The sequence below is a fragment of the Peromyscus maniculatus genome, chromosome X, assembly GCF_049852395.1.
Source record: "Peromyscus maniculatus bairdii isolate BWxNUB_F1_BW_parent chromosome X, HU_Pman_BW_mat_3.1, whole genome shotgun sequence".
Lineage (NCBI taxonomy): Eukaryota > Metazoa > Chordata > Mammalia > Rodentia > Cricetidae > Peromyscus > Peromyscus maniculatus.
This window is the reverse complement of record NC_134875.1, coordinates 77748300-77775216: the sequence shown is the minus strand read 5'-3', so window position 1 is coordinate 77775216 and position 26917 is coordinate 77748300. Positions and strand designations below refer to the sequence as shown.

Here is a 26917-nt window from a genome sequence, read left to right as displayed (position 1 = left end):
GTCTCATGGGATTCCATGACACGTTCTGATATGCAGATATACATGCAGACAAAACACCCCAAATAAAATTTTAAACCCAAATTATGATTTCTAGAAGACACATATCATATTAACTGGGGAGGTGAGAGGGAGCATAATACAAAGGAGAAGGAGGAAGGGGGTGGATAAACAACACTCAGGATTTTTTTTAAAAGCCAAAATAAAACTTATTTTTAAGTTTATTTAAAAATATACATTGTGTGTGTGTGTGTGTGTGTGTGTGTGTGTGTGTGTGTGTGTGTGTAGTTTAGATGTAGCTATGCCACAAGGAGGGGTAATTATGTTCCCCTCAAGAGCCATAATCTGTCTAACAAAAATTCCAGTGCCAAGCATAGAAAACCTCTCTTTGAATGCCTGCCTAGGGGAGGTCAGGAAACTCCCAAAACAATATGAGCTATTGAAAATGCCCTTGGTTACAGCCAAGAATTTGAAGGTAAGTCCCTATTACTTAAGACATCATTTACTTTTTAGACAGAGAACTTGAGAGAACTCACAATGGAGCTGACCTGGAAGCACCCTTGCTAAGGACTAGCTTAGGTGCTAAACATGCTACTAAGAGAGAAAAATAATCAGTAGTCATACCTATCAGTAAAACCTATGAATCACAGCAATGATCATCCCAGCAAGATCTACCCAATGGTACAATAGTGGAACTTACAACTTGGGGGTAACCAATAGCTAACTGACTTAAGGCCTGCTCAACAGAAGGGAATTCATGTAAACCTAGGCAACTATCCACAGCTGGTGAGGCCATGGACTACTGTAACTGGAAGGTTTTTCTGGTCCTGCCCTGCCCTGAGGTCCCACTAGGCCCCGAGGTTCTACCTGGCCCCATGGTCCCACAGCCGAGTATTAAATAATCTCTCTGAGGCTTAATATTATTTACAAACTGTATGACCTATGGCAGGCTTCTTGCTAGCTAGCTCTTATAACTTAGCCCATTACATTAATCTATATGTTGCCACATGGCCATGGCATTACCAGTCTGCTGGCATCTTGCTGATCCTTGGGTGGGGCTGTGGCTGGCATCTCCCCCTCCTCCTCTTTCTTCTCTCCGAATATCTGCTTGGATTTCCCGGTTGCCTCTACACTGCCTTGCCACAGACCAATGCAGGTTGATTTATCAACCAATCAGAGCAACACATATTCACAGCATGCAGAAAGACATCCCACAGCAGACTATAAAGGAAAATCTACTACTGCCACTTTCTAAAACTATTATAATTTCTAACTGCTATCTAAATATCTATCTTTATACCAACAGATAAAAGGAGCTCTCACCATTTGTCACAGCAACTTCTTTTTGCAGCTGATTAAAAACTACTACAGAAATCCACAACTGGTCAAAATGCAGAAACAACTGAAGATGGGGAGCACAACCCCACTTGATATATCCATGATATGACCCCTGTATCTAAAGCTCAAGGATATCATAGAAGATGGCACCAAAAGATGGGGATACCCAGAAGACTAAAATGTCTGCTGCAATATATATGATGGGGAAACTACACCCAAGAAATATCAAAAATATAGCTGCCTAAATAAGACTGACACAATGATGAAGATGGGGGAAACCTCATAAGTCTCCATACCTACATAAGAGCTAGAGGCAATTAATGGCTGCTGAGAGGGAAAGAATCTTATCCAGGGGTCACCTCTCTGATGCTTACCCAATACCAAGGGGTCAGTGCTAAATACATGTACATATAACTAACACTGAATGATACACTCAGTAAAAGACATATGTGTGTATGTATGTATGTAACTGTAGACAAATTTCTAAACAGTTTTATTAAATAAGAAACACGTCTGAATAGGTGAGACAGTTGATTGGCTTGATCTGTTTGGGAGGCATCCAGGCAGTGGGACCAGGTCCTGTGCTCAGTGCATGAGTTGGCTGTTTGAAACCTGGGGCTTATGCAGGGACGCTTGGCTCAGTCTGGGAGGAGGGGATTAGACCTGCCTGGACTGAGTCTACCAGGTTCATCTCAATCCTCGGGGGACGCTTTGCCCTGGAGGAGGTGGGAATGGGGAGTGGGCTGGTGGGCTGGGGGGAAGGGGAGGGGAGCAGGAGGGGAGAGAACAAGGGAATCGTGGCTGATATGTAGAACTAAATTATATTGTAAAATAAAATTTAAAAAAAAGGAAAAAGAAAAACAGAGCCAAATACAGGGGTAATAACTGAAGAGATCAGAGAAATAGCAAAGAGCCACGACTAGCCTTAACTTACCACCACACCGTAGCTTCCCAAGAGAGAGAGCTTCTTCATGTCTAACCTGTACTTTTATTGCCTTCCTGTTCTGCCTTCTCATTGGCTCTAAGCCCAGCTACCTCACCTCCTCGTCACTGCTTGTCTATACAGACCTCAGTATTGTAAAAAAAAAAAAAAAAAAAAAAAAAAAAAGGGTGGGGGAGAAGAAATGGAACAGATAGGTATAAGATATGATGGTAAATCATTGTATATACTAGTAAACAAACTTAGTAAAATAGCAACCTTAGATAATTTGCACTGTAATTTGTACTGTTATAGATTCTTATATGTTGATACAAATGTAAACTATTTTTATACTCCTGTTTAAGATAATTTGTATATTGATCCAAATACACAACTATATTTGTTATAATGTACATATATTTCTACTCTTATTTGAAACATTTTTATATTGATGCAAATGTAAATTTATATCTGTCATACTTTATATATGTTCTACTTCTGTTTAGGATATTCGGTATATTGATATATATTTAAGATTATTGTCATATTGCATATCGCACTATATATTCCTACCTCTGTTATAAATATCTTGTGTATTGTCACAATTTTGAAGTCATCGTTCTTCACCATACATTTGCTTATAGACTGTTTACCTTATTTACATGAAGCCTTAGTCCTTAGGTTATTTAGGTAGATAAGATTTATAGATTTATAGTCGCCTATGCCTGTCATCTCTATAGTTACGTTAGTTAGGTTATCCAGATTTACAGATACATAGGTTAGATGGGCAGGTAATCTTCAAACACTTCATAGACCTAGAGAATATGGCATTTAAATAACTTAAAATTCTGTTGACGTGAGACACAATTGCTCCTGGCTGCACCAATTGATCCCGAGAGAATGTTGGGCTTCTAAGACATTTCCATTTGGAAGTTTGTCTTTTTGGCACAAAATGGCCTACTGGGCAAAGAACTGCCCTTGCCTTGATGGCTGACAGTACAAATGCAATGCTGTCCTTTCTGGACAAGCGGGACACAAGGAAAGCGACCACTGTACTCTGCCAAGACAGGGTAAGATGGTCTTTCAAAAATCCTGCTTCTGAAAATGGTCTGTCAGATACTCTAGGCCTGTAGCCAATTTGATTGCACCAACAATGCTGAGAAACATTAGGTGACTGTCCAGGCTGCCAGCTATCTTAGTCTACTCTTACAAGATTCCCAAAAGTTGCTTGCATCCATCTACCATTTCTCAGGTACCATTATGTTCCTTCTCAGGTCTTTGATGGGATTGAAGACTATCAGTTATAGTTACAACTTAGTATATATAATATCTTAGATAGAACATATTAAGTATTAGATTCAGGTTCTTTAGGATAGGACACCTTTAAATGATCTTTATAACATGCCGTTTACCTATGCTCTATACTTCTCTGGATTTTAATATGTGTTTCTTGCTTGATACTGTTTGCATTGGTTGTAGTTACATCTTATCTAGGTCATTATCCCTCATTATTTCTGGACAATATTTGATAACCATTCCTTTGTATATAGTCTTGTATTAGTTTAGAACCTTCTTATTTAGACAAAAAGCGGGAAATGTAGTGGGTAGCCATTCCAGCTTGGATCTGGAAGTTCCAACCCCCGTTGAGACTCTGGCAACTGTCACGCCTACGAGGCGGGACGAGGGGAGGCACCTGGGGACCCAAGAGCTGGATGGGCGAGCGCTCTCTCTGTGCGCTCTCTCGGTGCCGGGACGCTGAACGGTGAAAGGTGGATTGTGCAGAGCTCCAGAGAACACCGCTGGATTGCAATACACCTTCCCCAGACCCTGCAACCTACCCATTATTTAATTTGTGAGTTACGCCATTAAATAAATATCCTTTTAACTACGTGGAGTGGCCAAAATAATTTCTCCAATATCCAGGTCTCTTTGGTTGGTACTGGGATTAAAGGCATGTGTTACCACGCTTGGCTGTGTCCTTGACCACACAGAGACTCTGCCTGCCATGTGATTGGATTAAGAGAATGTGCTACCACCATCTGACCTCTATTTATGTCTCACTATTCCCTCTGATCTCCAGGCAGACTTTATTTATTAACATATAAATAAAATACCACATTTCAGCACAAATAAAATATCACCACACGTAACAATAAAGAAGAGGTCATGAATTTGAGAGGGACTAGGAAAGACATAGGAAGGCAAAGTGGTTGGAAATTATATAAATATGATATTAATGTAAGAAATTCTCACAAAATAAAAATTAAATAATACAGTTTTACACTAACAATGCCATTTACTCAGATCTTTGAGTAAAATGAGTAGAGCATGGAACCTCAGCATTTTCTTCCTCTCTTCTTTTGCCAAAAAAAATGTTTTTAATGTGGTCATGTATGTCCAACAACGGATGTTGAAATCCAGCTCCTCTAGTCTCCATGTCTTCAGTTCTCAGATCAAGATTACGTGCATTCAGCACCGGTTTTCCAGCCTGGCACGAGCCCCAGAATCCCTGGCTTCCTACTGGTGCAGTAACTCATCATTTTGACCACTAGGGTCTAAATGTTGTTTGGAGAATGTCATGAGGGGCCTTTCAAAAGTTGGGTATGTTTACAGTACTGGAAAAATTCTAGAGATGATGGGATCTGGCCCTCTGGTTTATCAGAAGAGGAAGTATACAGCATTCTATAACCCTTGGAGTCAAATCCCAGCCACATGGGGGAAAAGAGGATTTGGCTAAGGTAAGGGAGGTGCAGCTGTCTGTCCTGCACACCAAGACATTTGTCCCTGCTTTCCACATGGAAAAGCACAATAAAGGCTGAAGGAGACCAAGACCAATTCAGTGACCAGCAGAGCCTAAGCCAGAACCAGAGCCATGGCGCCATGGTGGCAGCCCAGGCCCACTGGTGTTCTTTCCTGCTCCCTGCAGCCGCCAGCATGTCCATTCCCCTGCTGCCTGACTTGAAAGTTTGCTAAATATAACCCTGACTCTATAACTACAAATCCAAGAAAATAGTGAAATTGAAGTGATTTTTAATGCCATTCTGTTGAAAGGGACATCAGCATAGGGAATGGGGGGTGGGTGACTATAGTGCAAATTTGGTGTAAGACACTGATTTGTAAAGTCTCTGACCTCTAGATATTTCTGTCCTCTTTTTCCTCATCAGTCTAGACTTTAGAGATTCACAGTCTAGAACAGCCTCTTTCCCAAATTCCCCATCTGATTTTTTTTAATGCAAAACATTATTGAATGAATAATTTGCGGCTTGAGACTGTCCTCTTTTCTGATGTATGCTGATCTCTAGGAGACTGTCTCTACCTCCTCAACTCTCAGAGTTCTAAGAGAAGCAGGTGCCAGCAGTCAGCCACGGGAGAAACAGGCCTAGTGCCTCGTGCTCATCTCTAAGTCTTTTTTTTTTTTTTTTTTTGGTTTGGTTTTTTGAGACAGGGTTTCTCTGTGTAGCTTTGCGCCTTTCCTGGAGCTCACTTGGTAGCCCAGGCTGGCCTCGAACTCACAGAGATCCGCCTGGCTCTGCCTCCCGAGTGCTGGGATTAAAGGCGTGAGCCACCACCGCCCGGCATCATCTCTAAGTCTTTAATGAATTTATAGAAAATGAACCATAACAATGTATTTGTTACAAAAAAAAGTGACACCTGAGGAGCATAGGAACAAGCCTCAAGAGGCACCACCACCAGACAAGGAAGTAACAGCATATGAAATGTGAGTGAAGGCACAGCATCCCCGGGGGACACAAATGTACAGACTGACACCTTTCCAATGACCTTGAATGAAAAATACCATTTATGACTACCTAAAAACCAGTGCTAGAGCTCCACATGGTGCCATATGCCAACAATCCAGGTACTGGGGGGCCTGAGGCAGGAGGATCTCCAGTCCAAGTTTAGCCTGAGCTACAGGGTGAGGCCTGTCTCAGAGCAAACTCCAGCACAGACCAGCAATGCTCTTGCTTCTGAGGAGCCACAGAAACACACACTAGCCAGACACTGAGGGAAGCTCCTACCTGGACTAGGCTGTCCCCAGACAGCTCACACTAGGAAATGGCACAGAAGGGAAATCCTGTCCTCTGCGCAGCACAGCAGAGGGACCTGGCAGAGGACATCCCTTGTGGGAGACAGGACTTGGAGGCCCTGATGGATGCCAGGTTGTCCAGCCTGAAGCTGTGACAGAGATGTTCCCCACTCCTTAGCAACTTTCTTCAGACACTGGAAGGCGCTTGGAAGGATGGCCAAACAGCTGCCCTGATGACTAGAGGCCAACCAATGTGTATGGTCCCCGACCCTGTGTGTCTACAGACAATGTGGAGAATGTCTGCAAGTCAGTTCACTATATCTGAGGTCACGCTGTACACTCTGGGTGCACGAAGGATCGCCCTCCCCAAATTCCATCAGATTTGACAGCAAGAGGGCACAAGGGACAAGTTGGAGACAAGACAGTAGCAAGGAATGCTGGTCAGATGGTGATGATTCTTGTCCTTAAGGAAGTCCCACATGAAGGTTTTGAGACTGGCTCTTTAGAAATGTCGGCAGACCTTTGCACATGGAAAGCCAGACATTTTTTGGCAGCTAACACTGTATATTCAAGGTTATCCTGGTCTACATAGTAAGTTCCAGACCAGCCTGGGCAATGTGGGGGAGCCCCTGTCTGAAAATACCACAGCAGAAAACAGCAGAAACAAACAGAAGGGAAGACAGACCTGAAATTGGTTTGGAGGCTCAAGGAACCAGCTGTATTCCATGGAAGCACATTGCAGGCAGCCACTTTCCAGATGTCCCCAATCATGCAATTTAAAAGAAAGAGAAAAATACACAATGGAGGAACTTCAACAATAACCAGATATCCCTGAATGACAGCTTGTCAGAGTCTGTAGGAAAGCTATACTTCCGAGTGGATCCTAGGAAAGTACCTGGTAAGAAGATCACTTCACTTAGAAATTACAGAGTCAAAATGGGAAGCACTGCTGACAAGCAAGGTAAAACCCAGCCACACAGAAAAGAAATAAAGCAGAAAGGTGATGTGGACAGAAAACCTGAGTTCATAGCTACCATAGACAACAAAATCTAGAAACAGGACTGTAGCTAGAGTTTTCCTGTCTTGCCCACAGTCAGGACAAATCTTTGTCACCCGCCAGTCCCACAGCTGCTCAGACCCAACCAAGTAAACACAGAGACTTATATTGCATACAAACTGTATGGCCGTGGCAGGCTTCTTGCTAACTGTTCTTATAGCTTAAATTAATCCATTTCCATAAATCTATACCTTGCCACGTGGCTGGTGGCCCACCGGCATCTTCACATGCTGCTGGTCATGGCGGCGGCTGCAGTGTCTCTCCGCCTCAGCCTTCTGCTTCCCAGAATTCTCCTCTCTCCTTGTCCCACCTACTTCCTGCCTGGCCACTGGCCAATCAGTGCTTTATTTATTGACCAATCAGAGCAATTTGCCATACAGACCATCCCACAGCACAGGACACTGCTCTAGGCCTCCCAGAGATATGATCCATTATTTAGGCCAACCTCTAGAAACCTGAAAACACAGGACAGTTGCTAGTCAGCATCCATTAAGACACTCTATCAGAGTGACTCAGTGAGAAATGTCTAGAAGAAACATTTCATGGAGAGGGTCCTACACAGTGTGGATGAGTAGGAAGACATCAGCAAGCTGTGGCCACTACTCTGTTGTTCTACATCTAGGTGATGCTGTGGGGTATCCACCAGAGAAAACTGCTCAGACATGGGTTTAAGACAATAGAAAGTCTTCATTAGTCATCCAGCAACTACACTGGGTATACAAGATCCCAGCACAGACCTGAGCCTTTCTCAGGGTGAACTTTTAAGCACAAAAATCATGTTCTGGTCAGAAGCAGAACTACAGAAGCTAAAAGGCAAGGTTATCACATTTAGAAGCTTTCCCAGAACTATAGACTTTGCTGGATTAGGTCTTTGTTTTCATTTGCGGTAGGTGATGCTGCCTATGTCCTGAGTTTTATGGCCAGAAAGGTACGCCCCTCATGGAGTCAGTTCTGCTAAGGTTTGGGGGTCCACTAAGGTCTGGGGCCTGTTACAGGTAGGAGGAAAGAGATTTGTGGTCTAGACTTTCTGGAGCAAGCTAGATCTGACAGAGTGGAGAACGAGGCAGGTAAACTGCTTAGGTCCTGGGCTCACAACATCTAGTGCCTACTTAATTGATCTACTTCCTGCACTCTTGAGCAACTGCTTACTCTTTCCCACACAAACAGGTACACAGATGAGTGTCCATCTGGAACCACTGAGGCTCTCCCAAATCTCGAGGCAGGAAAGCTAAAGCAAGCCAAGAACAGCTCTGATAATGCAAAGCTGGGAAGCCTCTGCAGAGAGAGTGGCCCCATGGCTGACAACATATCCTTGAAGCAATAGCTCTCAACTTGCTTACAGCAAATAAAACAGACCCTACCTGTAGTCCACAGCGACCTCCATATCTGCCAGATCCCAATTACTACAGGACCCACAGGCAAGTTCTCTGATCCAAGCATTTTGTCCTGGAGGAGATTTATTGTTGCTAGCTTTTTCTTTCCATTCTTTTCTTCTTTTTCTGGGTTCTATCTAATTATATAGTTCTTTATTTATTTTGTTTTTTGAATCAATCTTTTGAGTCTGGGCTGGCCCAGAGCTCAATATTTAGCCAATGTTGACCTTGGACTTCTGATCCTCCTGGGTCTACCACCCAAGTCTGTGGTGGTTTGAAAGAAAATGTTCCCCAAAGGGGAGTGGCACTATTAGGAAGTATGGCCTTGTTGGGTAGGTGTAGTCTTGTTGGAGGAAGTGGTAATTGGGGACAGGCTTTGAATCTCAAGTTCAAGTCACACTCAGTGTTGCACTGACTTCCTGCTGTCTACCCATCCAGATGTAGAACTCTCAACTCCTGCTCCAGCACTATGTCTGCCTGCATGCTGCCATGCTTCCTGTCATGATGATAACTGACTAAACCTCTAAAACTATAAGCGAGCCACCTTAGTTAAATGTTTTCCTTTATAAGCATTGTCATGGTCATAGTGTCTCTTTGAAGCAACAGAAACCCTAAGACATTGGCTATCTGGATTATTTGATTATTTACTTGTCTATTTTCTCTTCATCTTTTTTCCATTCTTCTCTCTCTTCCTTCTTACCTTCCTTCTTTCCTTCCTTCCTTCTTTTCTTCCAGACAATGTTTCATTACATAGTTCTGGCTGGCCTCAAACTCACAAAAAATCTGCCTCCTTTCCTAAGTGCTAGGATTCAAAGTGTGCACCACCACTTCTAGCTTTTACCCTTTTAAAAATCTTACTTTGTGAGCCAGGTGGTGCTGGCACATGCCTTTAATCCCAACACTCAGGAGGCAGAGGCAGGCAGATCTCTGTGAGTTCAAGGCCAGCCTGAGCTACAGAGTGAGTTCCAGGAAAGGTGCAAAGCTACACAGAGAAACCCTGTCTCAAAAAACAAACAAACAAACAAAACCTTACTTTTTTATTTCCTCCCCTCCTTGAATAGGTATAACAGGAATGGGAAGAAGAAAATTAGGGACAGAATTCAAAGATTCTAATACCTGCTTTTGTATTTGGAGTTCAAGGGGAACATTGAGATTTTCTATAAGAGATTTATGAAAAGCATCACTGCAGGGAGAGATCAGGCTGACATGGCAGAGTGATGCTCCCTTCTTATAAGATTCTGAGGAAGAAAGGTGGGAAATAGACTGAAAAGTTTCCTTCTTTGACCTGCAGTTGACTATAGCTAAAATTAACTAATGAAATGTTCGGTTCAGGCTTGCATCAGCTCCAGCTGTAATGTGGAGCTCAGTATACCCCTCACACTGAGCACTCACACAGGACCTAATTTAGTGTCAGCCTGAGTGGCCAAGTGACTGCTTTCATCAACATCATCACAACCTTAGCCAGCACAGTCCAGAGTAAGCTTCCCTCACTGTGGGTAAGAGAGGGTAGCAAAAGCATTGCCTTGGAAATGAGTGGCAGACTGGTGAGGCCTAACACTGTACAGAACCTAGCAGCCCCACCCACGGACTACTGCCTACAGATGGAAACCCGAAATAGCCCCTCACCAAGTAGGGACATGGGGCCCCAGTATTTCAAACATGTCCTGTGGCCAGCAACACCTGTGACTGCTGGCAGTGTTCCTGGCACTTGTACTGAGAGGACCAAGCAGACGCCATAACAGGCTGCTCAGTCTTCTCTCGGAGATCAGGCCTCAATTTCAGTTTCCTGAGACTTGAGCAAGCAGTTTCTGGGAGGCCATGAACAAAAGACATAGTCCTTGAAGTAGCTCCCTTTCTGAACTTACTCTGACTGCTCAAGGTTCAGCCAGTTGTTTACTGTCTGGGACCCCTCACCAACTTAGAGCTATGTGCATGGGTCAATGTGAAACGTGTGAGTCCAGCCAGCCTCCATGGCAGCTCAAGGACAGAGCCTGGGCCACTGAGTCAGCCCCCACAGTCAGTACATGCAAGGCCAGCCAGTCCCCATGGCAGCTCAAGGACAAAGCCTGGGAATTGTCCAGGCCTGCCCCAAAATGATAACTGTAACCCCCAACCAGCAAATTCAAAGTTTACACACCCTCACCCAATCACAGGACACCAAGGCTTCTACTACCCTGTTTGTGGTTTGTTTGTTTTTTTAAAAAAACCCTCACCCTGAGAGCTCAGAGCCATCCTCCTCCACCCACTGTGTTGGATGTTGGACACGGACCAAGCCTGGGCTTGCTTGTTATCAATAAACCCCTGTGTGTTTTGCATTGGATATCGGCTCTGTGGTGGTCTTGCTTGGGGGTCTTGAGACATGGCCACAACAGTACCATAAGCATATCTGAACAGGCAGCTCACAGCAATGACAGCCTTGGCCCAACCAGAGCTAAGCAGGTCACAGTGGCCTGTAGACTCAGAGTATGTAACATAGCATTGAAGTGTTTAAGACCATAAACCTGGGTAGGAGTATGAGGCTGATTTCTCCCAGAGATTCTGCCTGGATAATAAAAATCCCACACTGCCTCTGGTTGTGCCCCATCTCAGACAAGTGACTGCCTGAGATACCATTGCCCATTTCAACTTCAGGTTGAGATTTGGGGTGATGGATTTCTCTTTTCAAGGGTTCCTCTAGGCCATGCTATATAACACATCAACTGCACATGTGGGACCAGCCTGCTGAATCATACTCTAGCATCAAAGCAGAGACAATGTACCTATAGCCCAGCCACAGCACCATACCCTTAGGGCCCAATTTAGTGCTCAAATGGAGGATCTGATTACAGACTCAGAGAAAATAGGCAGCCTGCTTAGAGGACAGTCATAATCAAAGGCAGCTTATTAAGAAGAGAATAAATACAGAATCCTTCAGTGAGAAGACAATGCCACCCATCACCTAGCATGAAGAACCTGATGGTCAAAAGGAAGCCCAGAAACAGATCTGACAGTGATCCACATGGACAAAATAATGTCAGGCAGGGGATTTAAAGCAGATGTTTTAAGGAAACTTAATAAACTTCAACAAAACATAGAAAAATTATTCAGTTATACAACAGAGACATTTAAGAGGAAGATGGAAACAATTTAAGAAATCAGACAAAAGGCCTGATAGTACACATCATTAATTCCAGCACTTAAGAGAAGGAGAAAAGAGGACCAGATTTCAAGGCCAGTTTTGGAAATATAGTGAAGTTGAGGCCGATATGGGCTACATGAGATCTTTTGTTTGTTTTTCAAGACAGGGTTTCTCTGTGTAGCTTTGGAGCCTGTCCTGGAACTTGCTCAATAGACCAAGTTAGCCTCAACCTCACAGAGATCCCGAGTGCTGGAATTAAAGGTGTGTTTAATCCCACCGCCTGGCTTCATGAGATCCTATCATTATAAAAAGACAGAGATGGAGATTGAGACAGAGACAGACCAACAGACACAGGGACACACACACACACACAGAGGAGAGGAATCCTTGACCTGAAAAACACATTGGGAAGGATTTGAAATTGTGATCAAAGGCATCAGTACGAGAGCAGACAACACAGAGAAAACATTCCAGGGAGACCGACCGCAGCTTGGTTTCTGGCAGCACACTGGGAAAGTGCAAAGAAGAGGAATGAGTGAAGATTACTTTGGGGCAGCATTAACATATTTAAGATGAGGCAGGGAAAGCAAGGCAGACCCGCGAATGCCAAATCAGTCAAAAACCCATTCAAACAGCTATCAACATTGAATAACTGAATCTACTGAAGAATGAAAACATCCAGGTCACAGGAAAGCCAAAGGGCACTAGTCATTTGGACCACTTTAAAAAAAAATATTATCTTAACCATTTCGAAGACTTATTTTACTTTTATTATGTGTTTGTGTGTGTAAAGGCCAAAAGTGGGCACTGAGTCCCTGGAGCTGGAGTTACAGGAACTTGTGAGATGCCTAACATGGATGTCCTCTTTAAGAGGAGTATGCAACTTAACCTTCGGGCCATCTTTCCAGCTCCAAATTACCTTTATTTATGTTTATTTCTGCGTGTGTACATGCATATGTATATGTATCTATGTTGGCAAGTTTGTGCCATTGGCTTGTGCATAGAGGTCAGAGGATGACTTGGGAATGTTGATTTTCTTCTTCTATCACGTGTGTCCCCAGGTATACAACTCAGTTCCTCAGGTTTGGTGGCAGGCACCTTTACAAAATGAGCCATCTCACTGGCCATGTTGTTTGTTTGTTCGTTTGTTTGTTTAAATGTTTCATGTAGCCAAATCTGGCCTTGAATTCTGGATCCTGCTCCCTCTACCTTCCATTAGAGGAGTGTGCCACCACACCCAGCTTTAAAGTGGTCTTTAAACTGAAGTCCTTTTTAGTTGAAGTAACATTATTGCTATATGTTAAGGAAGGAGAAAATAACAATAAAACACAAAGTTGGTACAAGGAAAGAAACAAACTAATATCAGAGCAGAAATTAATAAAAGCGGAAAAATCACAAAAGTTTGATCAGGAATGAGACAGAAAATACATTAAGTTTAGAAAAATAGGACAGGCAGTGATGGTGCACACCTTTAGTCCCAGAACCCAGGAGGCAAAGGCAAGTGGATTTGTGTGAGTTGAAGGCCAGCCTGGTCTACAGAGGGAGTTCCAGGACAGCCAGAGCTACAAAGAGAAACCCTGCCTCAAAACACCAAAAGGAGCTGGGGGAGAGAAAAAGAAAGAAATTAGAAAAAAAGAAGTGAAACAATCACTGTCTGAAAAAGATATGATTCTGTTTGTAGAAGACCCTAATGTTACATCCAAAAAGTATTGGATGATGCACTTGGTGGAATATGCTTGTAATCTCATCACTTATCCACCACCTCACACGTTCTGGTGCAGGGAAAGCATAAATCTGAGGACAGCCTAAACTCTATAGGGAGAGCCTGTCTCAAAACCAAAGTGAAAGCCGGGCGTTGGTGGCGCACGCCTTTAATCCCAGCACTCGGGAGGCAGAGCCAGGCGGATCTCTGTGAGTTCGAGGCCAGCCTGGGCTACCAAGTGAGCTCCAGGAAAGGCGCAAAGCTACACAGAGAAACCCTGTCTCAAAAACCAAAAAAAAAAAAAAAAAAAAAAAAAAAAAAAAAAAAAAAAAAAAAAAAAAAAAAACCAAAGTGAAGCAAACAATGAAGCAAAATGATTGGAAATAATAAACTAATTCATCCAGGTTACAGTCTAAAGCACAAAGCATCACACAAAAATGAGGTATTTGAAATTAAATCCAAGAGCACAATCTCACTTACAGTATCTGTTTAAAATATCTAAGTATAAATGTAACCTGAGATGAAAATGTCTATACTTTAAACTGTGAAAGAAATTTAAAAGAACAGGAAAATGGAAAAACATACAGTATTCATGAAAATGCCCTCATGATCAAACTGAACTACGGATTCAATGAAATCCAAACTAAAATGCCAATAACAATCTTTCCAGACCTTAAAAAAAGTTTTGTTCTTTTCTGAAGGGAAACAGAGGAAGAGTGGATTTGGGGGAGAGGGGAAGTGGAAGAGGTGGAGGGAGGGAAAATTTCAGTAAAAAAAAATATATAAAACAAAGAAAAATTGATTAAAAAAGCAGTCAAAGAAATATTGAACAAAAAGAGCAAAATTACACTACCTGATTTCAAAATATATCACTAAAACTATAGTAAACACCATGGTCTTGGCATGAAAATGCTAACATAGACCAATGGAAGAGAAGAATGCAGAAATAAAGCGCCATATCTACAGCCAAGTGATTTTCAATAACATCATTTAAAACACTCATTAGTAGTGTCTGGCAGCACAAGCCTGTAATCACAGCTACTCTAAACACTGAATTAGAAGAATCACAAATTCAAGGATACCCTGAGTAACTCAGTGTGAATGGGAGTTTCCAAAAAGAAAGCGTGCTTCCAACTTATGGTAAATTTATCTCCATTTACTCAGTAGAGATACCCAAAGATTTGGTTAACACACTTCTTAACAAAATCATACAAGATTTCAATTTCTGATAATAACAATATTATTATTTTCTTATTTAACACTAAGGATATACTTCCTTGGAAGTTCTTGACTAACATGCAAGAAGCCTTTAGTCCAACTCCCCCTGTATTGCAAAATAAACAAACAGGAAGGAAGGAAGGAAGGAAGGAAGGAAGGAAGGAAGGAAGGAAGGAAGGAAGGAAGGAAGGAAGGAAAGTAAGAAAGAAAGGAGGAAGGAAGGAAGGAAGGAAGGGAGGAAGGAAGGAAGGAAGGAAGGAAGGAAGAAAGAAAGAAAGAAAGAAAGAAAGAAAGAAAGAAAGAAAGAAAGAAAGAAAGAAAGAAAGAAAGAAAGAAAGAAAGAAAGACAGAGAGAGAGAAAGAAAGAAAGAAAATGGAACCAACAAGCAAAAACATACACTGGAAAAGAAATAGTCTTTTGCAATAAATGGTGCCAAGGAAACTGGAGAGCCAAATGTAGATTAATGTAACTGAATCTCTTTCACCACTTACAGAAACAAGCTCAAAACTGATTAAAGACATTTAAATGTAAGTCCTGGAATGATGGGAGTAGTAGAAGAATACACAGGGTGAAGTTCACACTATTAAAATGGATGTGGGTATTTTTAGACAAGACCCAAATACACAGGAAACAAAATAAAAAATAGACAAATAGGAATCATATCAAACTAAAAATATTCTATACCACAAAGGAACCACCACCAGAAGAGACAACCTACAGAATGGGAGGAAAATATTTGTAAACTGTGTATCTGACAAGGGTAAAAACCAGAATATGTAAATATCCCAAAGCTCAAGAAAACAAACAAAATTCAGAACTGAAAGTGTCTTAGAGTTTCTACTGCTGTGACAAAAATACCATGACCAAAAATTAAGTTTATTTGGCTTACACTTGCATAGCACAGTTAATTATTGAAGGAAGTCAGGAAAGGAACTCAAACCGGGCAGGAACCTGGAGGCAGGAGCTGATGCAGAGGACATGGAGGGGTGCTGATTACTGACTTGCTCCCCATGGCATTTCAGCCTGCTTTCTTATAGAACCCAGGACTACCAGTCCAGGGATGGCACCACCCATCATGGGCTGGGCCCTTCCCTCTCAATCACTAATTGAGAAAATATCTTACAGCTGGATCTTATGGACGCATTTTCTCAACTGAGACTTCCTCCCTTCAGGTAACTCTAGCTTGTATCAAGTTGACATAAGACTAGCCAGCACAGAAAACTAAATACAATGGTTCACCTCTGTATCTCCTAGCACTCAGGAAGCTGAGGCAGAAAGATTGTCAATAGTTTGAGACCATGCTGGTCTATATATGGAATTCCAGGACACTCTGAGATATAGAGTAAAACATTATTTTTTAAAATATAATCCTGGGGTTGGGGATTTAGAAGGGGTTGGGGATTTAGCTCAGTGGTAGAGCACTTGCCTAGCAAGTGCAAGGCCCTGGGTTCGGTCCTCAGCTCTGAAAAAATTAAAAATATAAATAAATAAATAAATAAATAAATAAATAAATAAATAAATAAATAAATAAATAATATAATCCCAACCCAAAATACCCATTCAAGAAGTCAGCAAGAGACCTAAGCAGACATTTCTCAAGAAAATGCAGATGGCTAACAGATACATGGAAAAGATCTCAACATACTAATCATCAGAAAAAATGCAAATCAAGTCCTCATTCTAGTAAGAATGCTATTATCAAAAAGTCAAAAAATAAACAAATGCTTCCCTGAGAGAAGCAAAAAGTTCTTGCCCACATTTTTCCTCTTCCTTTCCTTCTGATCAACCACAGAGGCCCATCCTTTGATCTCACATAATGTGACACAGTCTTTCTTCCTGATATCTATGAATATAACAAAATGTCTTTTGAATGACAATTATCTCCTGATTGCTTATAATCATGACTAAAGAGCAGTAGGACCTCTAGTGTAAAACAACTGGAATAGGAAGAAGGGTAGGTAGTTTGGTCTCTCTTTAGGACAACATGCCACTAAATTTCTTTGCTTAGCAATACTGCAAAGGCACCAGAGGGATACTTTTTAAGTGATCCCTCATAATGAGATCCCTCTCCAAAGGGAAGCCTCTTTCCCTTTAGGACCCTGTTATGCCGTTTTACACACACACACACACACACACACACACACACACACACACACACACACACGTTCCTTTCTAATGCTCTCCCTCTCATCTCAAGGCCCAATCAATGGCATCACGGCTATTTCTCCTAGTAAGCATCATTTCACTGCTGCTATAGACTTGCACTGTGGCAGCTAATGCCTTTGTTGTTTTGTTTTTGCTGTATATTACTGTGGATTCAGATCCTAAATTCACAACTTGAAAGCTGACTTTTCTACAAGTGCTGGTGTAATCTGAGATAATCACTTAGATCCAGAGACTTCCCTCCTGAGGCCACCCCCCTGTTGTAGAATATTATTTTTTTAACTCATGCCCAGAGATAGAATATTATTTTAAGATGTGTTACATTTGTTTATGCTGTAGAACATTTGTTTAATGATATAAAGTTGTGTTGCATTCTCTTATGTTGCATTTGTTTAACTCTGTGAAGCTGTGTTACTTTGCCTGTCTACACCTGATGGTCTAATAAAGAGCTGAACAGCCAATAGTGAGGCAGGAGAAAGGATAGGCAGGGCTGGCAGGCAGGCAGAGAGAATATATAGAAGGAGAATATATGTGGGAGGAAAAGAAGGAACAAGAACAAAGAAAGGAGGACTTCAGGGACCAACCATACAGCCACACAGCTAGCCAGAGAGTAAAAGTGAAAGTAAGATCACAGAAGTGGCCAGGTGGTGGTGGCGCAGGCTTTCAATCCCAGCACTTGGGAGGTAGAGCCAGGCAGATCTCTGTGAGTCCGAGGCTAGCCTGATCTGCAGAGCAAGATCCAGGACAGGCACCAAAACTACACAGAGAAACCCTGTCTCGAAGAACCAAAAAGAAAAAAAAATCACAGAAGTAAGAAAAGGAAAAAGCCCAGAGGCAAAAAGTAGATGGGATAATTTAAGAAAGGCTGGCAAGAAACAAGCCAAGCTAAGGCCTGGTATTTATAATTAAGAATAAGCTTCTGTGTGTGATTTATTTGGGAGCTGGGTGATGGGCCCCTCAAAAGAGTAAAAGAGCAAAACAACCAATAACAAATTGGCATGCCAATGTGGGCTGCAATTCCATGTAGGGCCCGAGAAAGCTGAAAAAAAAAAAAAGAAAAAGAAAAAGGAGACAGCTCCTTTAAGAGGCACTGCTGTTCAGCTGGCAGGGCAGCACTAAGTAAAAACAGCAAACTAAGTAAAAAATAATACCTGCTTGTGGCAGCGCAGGTATGGGCTTCCTTAAGCGAGGAAGGTTGAATGCAGTTCCCAAAATGCACCCCCAACCAGACTGCAAGCTTAACACTTCGCTTTCACAACCAGAGAAGCAAGAGGAGCTAGCAGCCAAAGCTACAAGCCAAGGTTCACACCGTTCAGCAATTTAAAGACTCATGCAGTCAAAAAGGGCTAAATGGGGCTGGAGAGATGGCTCAGAGGTTAAGAGCACTAACTGCTCATCCAGAGGTCCTGAGTTCAATTCCCAGCAACCACATGGTGGCTCACAACCATCTGTAATGAGATCTGGCGCCCTCTTCCGGCCTGCAGTCATACATGCTGTATACATAATAAATAAAATAAAATTTTTTAAAAAATTCAGATTTCATTTAAAAAAAAAATGCCTGGCAGTGGTGGCGCAAGCCTTTAATCCCAGCACTCGGGAGGCAGAGGCAGGTGGATCTCTATGAGTTCGAGCCTGGTCTCCAAAGTGAGTTCCAGGAAAGGCGCAAAGCTACACAGAGAAACCCTGTCTCGTAAAACCAAAAAAAAAAAAAAAAAAAAAAAAAAAGGCTAAATGATATGCAATAAAAGAGGTCCAGACACACACACAAAAACAGGTTCCAGTGTGTTTTATAATGTGCATAGGCTTAAGAATGAAATAAAATGAGTATGGACAGTCATAGTAAGAAATAAATAGTTTTAAAAAACAAAGTCTTTAAAGAGACAGTAAAAAGAAAAAAGCCACACAAGACAGGAAATATACAGGGAATTTGTATCCTATATAGTATTGTGTTGATTTTGAATTTTTTGAATGCTAACAAGCAAACAACAGCTGGTAGAAGACATGGGATTGTGAAATGGACTGCTAAATTGAACCAACCTAGATACTTTAGGAATCCTTTAACTTTAAAAAATAACTCAGCAAATATATATGTCAAATGGAAATCAAAAATGCTTTGGAGCTTTGTTCCCACAGGAGACAAGAGGTTGTGGATTCCTTCAGGAATAATGTGGATCAGGTTTGATCAAGGGAGACCTCCTGAACCTTGATGAGTGATATCTATTAAAAAAATTATAGCTTGTCTTCCCAGGACTTGAAGATTATCTTAAATATTCTCAGGGACCCTAAGGATACTTCATCCACAGATAGAAGGAAGCAGTTTGGAGAACATGATGCCCACATTCCCAAGAGGGGTATGGGAGGTTTTTGGTTAATTGGTGGGTTATGGATATTTGTTATATTTAGGGGAATATAGTAATGATAATAGGGTAGACTATTGAATCTATTTTAAACTAAAAAAACAACTATTAATCTCAAATATTTTGTATTTGTATAAACTTTTGTATATTATACAAATTTGAGGTCATTTTTGTTACAACATACTGTATATGTTTCTACTCTTGTTTAGAGGATTTTTGTATATGGATACAAATTTAAGGTTGTTTTTGTTACAACATATTGTATATATGTTCCTACTCTTGTTTAAGGTATACTACCTATGCAGTTTATTTAAAAATGTAAAGTAAAATTCTAGTTTTTGAAAGCAATTATTATGAACTGTTCAGGATAATCAAGAAATACAGGTCAGTAGTTAGTCATCTATAACAACAAAATTTGTAAATATGTTAGGTATGCTTTCTAGATCATATAGAGATATATTTTAGATAGATAAATAGTTTTCAAACACTTCAAAGACCCACCGAAAGTAGCATTTAAAATTTTTTGTTAACCTAAAGATTTTCATGACAATGAGACACATCTGCTCCTGGCAGCACCAATTTACTTCAGAGATGATGGGCACTGAAAAAACTCCTTATGGAGTTTGCTTTCACTGTGGTAACGTTAGCCACTGGGCAAAAAAACTGCTCTTGCCTTTGACTGCTGACAATGTGCCATACAGACTTGACGTGCAGGACATACAGGAAAAAGACTGTTGAACTTTGCAAAAACAAGGCAGGGAAGTCCTTCAAAATTCCTGCTTCACAGAAGAGTCTGCCAGATACTCTACAGAACACAGAGGAAAGTGACTGCTTTGCCAATACAAGGCAGGACAGTACTTCCATTTTCCTGCTTCACTGAAAATTTTGCCAGATATTCTGGACGTGTCGGCTGAAAATGGATACCCTAGCCTTGCAAAGTGATTTTGGGTGACTGTCCAGGCAGCCAAATGTCTCTGTTGTTAGATAATATTACATCCTTCTGGTTCTTTAATGGAGTTGAAGAACAGACAGTTATAGTTGCAGTTTTCCTTAGTTATGATAGAAAGTAAGTTAGGTGTAAAATTTTGGAATCACTAAGATACGATAGATAATGAATTATTATCTCTGAATATGCTAACTACAAATGGACAGAATATTGTAAATGTAATTCTTATTTGATAACTGTTTTTGTTGCATATAGTTTTATTATGTTAAAGTTAAAAACTTTTATTTTTATTTAGACAAAAAGGGGGAAATGTTGGGGAATATTATTTTAAGATGTGTTACATTTGTTCATGCTGTGGAACACTTGCTTTATGTAAATAAGTGTTGCATTCCTTTATGTTGCATTTGTTTAACTCTGTGAAGTTGTGTTACTTGGCCTGTCTAGAATATCTGATGGTCTAATAAAGAGCTGAACAGCCAATAGTGAAGCAGGAGAAAGGATAAGTGTGGTTAGCAGGCAGAGAGAATAAATAGAAGGAGAAATCTGGAAAGAAAAGAAGAAGGAACAAGAAGAAGAGGAAGACTTCAAGGGCCAGCCACACAGCCACACAGCCACACAGCCAGCCACGGAATAAAAGTAAAAGTAAAATCACAAACATAAGAAAAGGAAAAAGCCAGCCGGGCAGTGGTGGCCCACGCCTTTAATCCCAGCACTCAGGAGGCAGAGCCAGGCGGATCTCTGTGAGTTCGAGGCCAGCCTGGGCTACCAAGGGAGTTCCAGGAAAGGCGCAAAGCTACACAGAGAAACCCTGTCTCGAAAAAAAAGAAAAAAGAAAAAGAAAAGCCCATAGGCAAAAGGTAGATGGGATAATTTAAGTTAAGAAAAACTGGCAAGAAACAAGCCAAGTTAAGGCCAAGAATAAGCTTCTATGTGTGATTTATTTGGGAGTTGGGTGGTTGGACCCTCAAAAGAGCAGAGTAAAAACCCCCAACCACACCCCCATTTACACTGAATAGATAGACTAAGTTAAAAAAAAAACAACTTCTGAATAATGAGGTGCAATTTACCTACAAGTGTTTTAGAACAGAAAAGATGAGTGACCCTGCTAAGTGGACAGGGCAGCACTTATGAGTGTTGTGACAACTATTACTGTTGCTTTCCTATCCAGCTGGGCCTACTCTGCTGAGTAGGAGTAAAGTACACTCCAGAGACCCTTGTGTGTGGCCAGCCAAATGTCAGTGCGAGGTTCATACAAGACTAAGCATGGCCCCTTTCTAAAGATGTTGCGGCTATAACATCCTGAGTCCTCAGTTACCTTGGCTATGTTTCGGTTCTTTCTCACATCCAGTGGGAAACAGGAGATCACGTTACAGCAAACGAAGGTCCATTGTTCACAACTCTACCAAAAAATAAGAGAAAGAGAAGTCAGTAGAAGGAAATATTTTTGTTTATAGTTCTCCTAGAACTCAGAAGACAAATCCCCAGTCTCTTTCCATCTTACCCATAAAAGCATTATATAATTTACAGGAAAGGTGAAAGAAAGGATATAAGCATTGTGTAGATTCATCAGGAAACCAAAACTATTAGAATTGATAGTCTCCTGAGAGATGAACTATGCCATTAGTGCCAAGGGTCCTGTGGGCTGGTGCCTAGTCACATTCCCAGCATAGAATTTTCATAAAATGCTAATTTTGAGGGTTCCTATTATAATCACACCTTGGAACTTAGAGGCAGAATGCTTAATATAAATGAGAGAACATTTTATCTTATCTTGCTACATTCCACATCATTTCACCCACACAAGAGATCCTGCAGCTCATTCAGAAATTTAAAGTGCCCTGTAAGGTGTCTCAAAATAAAAAGAAAATGAGTATATAGTTCAGTGGTTGACGACTTGCTGAGCATGGACAAGACCCAATTTTGAATTGACAAAATTCAATTTCTACTATATATACATATATATGATATGTTATATATAAAACAAATTATACATAATAATCATACAACCCAACAACGGGGAGGGGGAGGTAAAGGGGAAAAGAAGAGCATAGGGAGGGAGAGGGGAAAGAGGATACAGAAGAGAGAGAAGAAAAGGGGGAGAGAGGGAAAGGAAGGGGCAAAGAGGGGCTCAAATAACAGTTGGATTTCCAACCTTCCTCCATGGACTGTTCTTAACAATGTATATTTCGAAACAGAAACTTCATATTTTCTAGAAGGAATTATTTTGGATGGATGTAATTTGCTACAGGAAGATATATTTAGTGCTCAAAGAGTAATCTTTATTATTCCTAATGCAACACCACATGGAATCTAGCTCAATGCTCTAGGCAAACAGAATATTACTAGGGGAATGGCAAGATTGCCTAGAAGTTGTGTGTTCTCTCTCCTGTACTCACAAGATAGAAGGAGAGAACCAATTCTCAAGTTTCCCTCTGACCTCTACAGTAGTACATGTCCGCTTGTACACATATGTATATACACATTAAATAAATAAATAGATAGTTAAATAAATGTAACATGCCTGCTACACTAGAAAAAATATTTTGTTAGACTACAGCAGGATTTTAGTAGTTTTATGAATCCTTTGAAAAGGAAAATTGAGTGAGGTTCCTTTAAAGCAGGCTGCAGACTTCCAGGATGGCTTCGAACTCAAGAGAGCTGCCTGCCTCTGCCTCCCAAATGCTGGCATTAAAGGCATGTGCCACCACCGCCGGTTTAGCTCTGAAATTTCCAACTGCTTTAGATGAATGGGTTCTCAGACACCCCTGCAGATTCCTCACATTGGTTCAGCTAGCAGCCTCCTTTCTCTCCTCTCCCCTCTGTCTCTCTGCTTAACTGGCCGATCTCTGCTTATTGCCACTTTGCCTTCCTATTTTGTGTGTGCTCAGCTTTCTCTTTGTGCTCAGCACCCCTTTGCCTTGTGGTCTTACCTACCCTCGTCTCAGTTCAAATTGCCTGCCTTTTGGTCTTACCTCACCTCGGGGTCTCGCATTGACTGATGTCCCTGACTTCACCTTGCAGTGGTACCAGGATTCCTGATCTTGGCTTCCCTGGAGGTCTCTTCGCAGGATCCAGTTTCACATTCTAGTCTCTAAGCATAGCTTCCTGGTCTCGCCCCCTCGTGCCACCTCGAGCCAGCCTCTAAGCGCCTCCCAGTCTCACGTTGCCTCACGAGATCGCCTCACTTCCTGATCTCAGGGTCCATTTTCCCTGCCTCAACAACCAGTCTCGCCTCACAGACTCCGGGGTCTCATATGGCCAGACTCCGGGGTCTCACCTGGCCTGACTCCGGGGTCTCACCTGGCCTGACTCCGGGGACTCACCTCGCCTGACTCCGGGGACTCACCTCGCCTGACTCCGGGGTCTCATCTCGCCTGACTCTTGGAACTCATCTGCCCTGAATCTAGGGTCTCATCTTCCTGAATCCGGGGTCTCAACTCACCTGACTCCGGGATCTCATCTCTCCTGAATCCGGGGTCTCATCTCGCCTGACTCCGGGGACTCATCTCACCTAACTCCGGGGACTCATCCGGTCTGAATCCGGGGTCTCATCTGGCCTGAATCCGGGGTCTCATCTCACCTGACTCTGGGGACTCATCTGGTCTGAATCCGGGATCTCATCTCACCTGAATCCGGGGACTCATCCGGTCTGAATCCGGGGTCTCATCTCACCTGAATCCGGGGTCTCATCTCACCTGACTCCGGGGACTCATCTGATCTGAATCCGGGGTCTCATCTCGCCTGACTCCGGGGACTCATCTGGCCTGAATTCGGGGTCTCATCTGGCCAGAATCCGGGGTCTCAACTCACCTGACTCCGGGAACTCATCTCGCCTGAATCCGGGATCTCATCTCGCCTGAATCCGGGGTCTCATCTCACCTGACACTGGGGACTCATCTCACCTGACTCCGGGGTCTCATCTCACCTGACACTGGGGACTCATCTCACCTGACTCCGGGGTCTCATCTCATCTGACTCCAGGAACTTATCTGGCCTGAATCCGGGGTCTCATCTGGCCTGAATCCGGGGTCTCATCTCGCCTGAATCCGGGGTCTCATCTCGCCTGACTCCGGGAACTCATCTGGCCTGAATCCGGGGTCTCATCTCACCTGACTCCTCATCTGGCCTGACTCCCGGGGTCTCATCTCACCTGACTCCAGGGACTCATCTCGCCTGAATCCAGGGTCTCATCTGGCCTGACTGGAGACTCATCTGGCCTGAATCCGTGTCTCACCTTGCCTGTCTTATCGTGGATGCTGACTTTGCCTCACCTCATCTCCAGATTTTGCCTTATTTCCTCGTCTTGCCTCGCCTCAACCCAGGATTTCGCAGGTGGTCTTGACTCAAGGTATGGCCTCGCCTTGCCTCACCTAGAAGAAAAGATAATCTTTCCATCTCTTCAGGTCTCACTCCACGGTCTCTATCTCTTTGTCTTGACATCTTGACCTATTTGTCGCCCCTGCCTTATTTCTCATCTCTGCCTTACATCAAAATCTGACCATGCCCTTGCCTAGTTTGTCCTCTGCCAGGCCAGCAGAGGAGAACAGCCCAGAGGTCCAAGAGGGCAGTCTGGATGCTGCCAAAGCAGATGGAGCAGAGGAGGCCTTGTGGCCTGCACGCCAGAACTTGCCCTCTGCAATCACAACACCTCTAGCTGGCAAGGATGACCACTCCACCAGTGGGAAAGTGTGGACTAAGAAATGCCTGGCATCCGAGCCTCCTAAGAGTGGAAAGGAGAAGGCAGCGGTGGAATCTGACCAGGAGAACCTCATTCCTCTCTCGGAGCTGACGCCGTACATCTCCTGTTCTGTTTGCAAAGGTTATTTAATAGATGCAACAACCATTACAGAATGTCTTCATGCCTTCTGTAAAAGCTGCATCATAAAACATTTTGAACATAGCAACAGATGTCCAAAATGCAACATTGTAGTACACGAGGCCAAACCTCATAATCACCTGAGGTCGGATCCACAATTACAAAACATAGTCTACAAATTAGTGGCAGGTCTAGAGGAAAAAGAAAAAAAGCAAAGGCAAGAATTCTATAAAGGACATTATTCGGAAACACCAAAACCTGATGCTGTTCCACAGCCAGGCCCTTCAAGCAAAAGAAACAACTAAGGAGTTATGGACTAGTGCCTTAGTTCACACTAATACGGCTTTAGTACTGGGTTCTCTGGGCACTAATGCAGACACTGAGCATTTTAAACCACTGAAAATGAAGTTTGTGCGAGTCTCAGGAAACGCAACCATTGGACTTAGAGAAAAATTTCTCAAAAGAAAAATGGGCCTTGCTGAAGCTTATCGGGTAGATATCACGTGCGGTGGTCAGTTGCTGAAGGACTTTCAAACTCTGCAAGAAGTCCAGTGTAGAGTAGGGGATGCTGGGATGCAGGGTGATTTGCTAATGCTTTATTACAGTATTGTGCTTTCCCCTCTGAATGTGACTTGCTAGGGGTAGTATGAAGGGACAGAAAGTAAGAAGGCCTCTGCAGAACTGCATCTTACTGAAGAGTTCTAGAAAACATGGAATCATTAGACTTTGCACTGTTTCTGACACACCTGTATCCTGCACCCGGCATCCTAGCATTTATAGGTACAGCTTAGGACAATGGAATGCATCCATTTCACTACAAACCATAGAAAGCACTCACAGCTTGAGAAAAAAAAAAAATCGAATGTCAAATTTTAAAATTCTTTATGGTTTGGAATACTTCAAAGTTGTTTTTTGCTAACTGGCCTTAAGAAAAGTTGTTTATAGTTTCCTCCACTGTTGAACTGGCTGTGAGTTGAACAATCCATGCTACATTTTTCTCTCATCACAGGCCCAAATCAGGGACAAACCAGCCATGGGTTTAAACTTTTAAAACAGCCAAAATGGACGTTCTTAAGTTAATTATTTCACTTGTTTGTTGCAATATTAGAAGGCTAAGTAACTTCTCATTCAGATTGGTTGTTGAAATTTTCCTCTGTGGGATGGCATCAGGTGGTTTTCCTTTTGGAAAATGAAGTTTGCTTTCGACATGGATATTCAAAGCCAGTCTTTTTAAATTGCAGAGTAAACTTGCTGTCATGGCCAAAATTATTGGCTACATTTTTATGTTCTCGTCATATTTTGAATTTAGCATTTTTACAACTAGCAACCCTCCTGAAGAGATGCTATTCAGTTCTAAAAGGTATGAATCGTTTTGTGTAAAGAGACTGTCTCCTATAGGGTGTATGGGTTGAGCCATAGACCTTCAGTGTAGTAGCACATTTTAACATGTTTTAAAATAAGAGATATATCTTTGTCATTTTTACACACCATAGCTGTTATCAGTGGTAGTTGATACTTTGTAATGACACCACTTCTGAAATGTAAAAGTTCAGGTGAATCCGGAAAGAATCCGTTACAGAATATTTACTTAGTGTTTCTTCAGTAGATCATCTTTCATTGATTGAATATTTAAAGCTGAATTTTGTATTATTTTGTTTCATTGGGTTAAAAATAAGAGTGTTTGAAAGTTCACTATAATAATGAGGCTTCAAATTTAAACATTATTGCCAGGCGGTGGTGGTGCATGCCTTTAATCCCAGCACTCGGGAGGCAGAGCCAGGCAGATCTCTATGAGTTCGAGGCCAGCCTGGGCTACCAAGTGAGTCCCAGGAAAGGCACAAAGCTACACAGAGAAACCCTGTCTCGAAAAACCAAACAAAAAAAA

At 42.2% G+C, this 26917-nt stretch overlaps 1 pseudogene; it reads left to right on the top strand.

Moving 5' to 3' along the window:
- Window positions 1-24357: 24357 nt before the first annotated feature.
- On the top strand, window positions 24358-26361 carry LOC107399404 (polycomb group RING finger protein 6 pseudogene; annotated as a pseudogene).
- The last annotated feature ends 556 nt before the right edge of the window (window positions 26362-26917 follow it).